The following is a 1,410-nucleotide window of genomic DNA, read 5'->3' on the forward strand; positions in this document are numbered from 1 at the left end:
TGGGGCAATGTCATTCTTTCTGATGGAGGCATATAATTCCTTTGTGTATATACACCACATTTTCTTGATCCATTCATGTAGTGGGGACAGCTGGTTGGTTCCATATCTTAGCTATGGTAAAAAAATGCTGCAATAAACATAGTTTTGCTGGTAGTTTTAGTATGGTCTTGTTTGTGATCATTTAGATAAATCCCCAAAAGTGGGATTGCTGGGTCAAAGGGGAGCTTTATGTGGAATCTTTTGAGGAACATCCATAATGTCTTCCAAAGTGGTTGAACAAGTTTACACTCCCACCAAGAATGTTGTATGGTTCCCTTGTGGCCACATCCCCTCCAGCATCTGTTGTTGTAAAAATATGGAACGCCCCACGAATTTGCATATCGTCCTTGCACAGGTGCCATGCTAAACTTCTCTGTATCGTTCCAATGTTAGTGTATGTGTGGCTGAATTGAGCACAGAATATTTTTTATATCAGAAGTGCAATTGTGGGGGCTGAGAAGGTGGCTCAGTGGTAGAGCGCTTGCCTTACATGCATGAGGCCCTGGGTTCGATTCCTCAGCACCACATAAGCAAAAAGAAAAAAGCTGGAAGTGGTGCTGTGGCTCAAGTGGTAGAGCATTAGCCTTGAGCTGAAGAGCTGAGGGACAGCGCCCAAGCCCAGAGTTCAGGCCCCACGAATGGATCCCCCCCAAAAAAGTGCAGTTGGATTTTATTAAACTAGACAATTCAACAAAAAATAAGTTCAAAAGAATTGTCATGAAATTTTAGAACCATAAATTTCTTACATAAGCACAAATTTAAGAATAAAGTCAAGATTGACATGTCAAAAACAAAATAATCCCAGATATTTGTTGTTCAAGAAATGTGTAGGAGGAGGATTCAATTATTCTATACAAGGCACCTGTCATAATGAACACTGCACCAAGCGTTAAGGTTTGTTAAAATTTTTAATGTATTAAATATATTTAATTTTGGGAATTTGTTTACATATGCCAAAATTAGGACTGTTTGTCAGATATAAAACTTTTCCATAAAGTATTTAAGATTTATGGTAGCAGACATATACTACTAAGTATGTACATTTCAGAGTTTCGAGAAACTTTATTAATGAGAAGTTGCAAAGTTTTTGTGTAAAGAAGCAGAATGAAGTGTTAACACTTTGTTAACTACACGGTCTGTTAAAACTTTAGGGCTTCCTCAGTTTATAAGTTAATGAGGAAAAATGATGATATAAGCCATAAACAAATAATGAGAAGAGCCATAAATAGTAATCTTAGTGGGTAGCTTTAAAGACTACTCATATTCTATAAAACTCTTCTTGAACATCACAACCTCAGTCAGTGTTAAATGTACAGAATTATGAGCAAATAATAAAATCTAATATGTAGTACACTTCAAATAGGGAAAACA

At 36.5% G+C, this 1,410-nt stretch overlaps 1 non-coding gene across 1 annotated transcript; it reads right to left on the bottom strand.

Annotated features, from left to right (window-relative positions):
- Positions 1–349: 349 nt before the first annotated feature.
- LOC138807437 (U6 spliceosomal RNA) lies at positions 350–456 on the bottom strand. Its single transcript, XR_011366149.1, has one exon. It is a non-coding gene; the product is annotated as a U6 spliceosomal RNA (small nuclear RNA).
- Positions 457–1,410: the final 954 nt, after the last annotated feature.

The sequence above is a fragment of the Dipodomys merriami genome, unplaced genomic scaffold, assembly GCF_024711535.1.
Source record: "Dipodomys merriami isolate MVZ:Mamm:240054 unplaced genomic scaffold, mDipMer1.0.p SCAF_101, whole genome shotgun sequence".
Classification (NCBI taxonomy): domain Eukaryota; kingdom Metazoa; phylum Chordata; class Mammalia; order Rodentia; family Heteromyidae; genus Dipodomys; species Dipodomys merriami.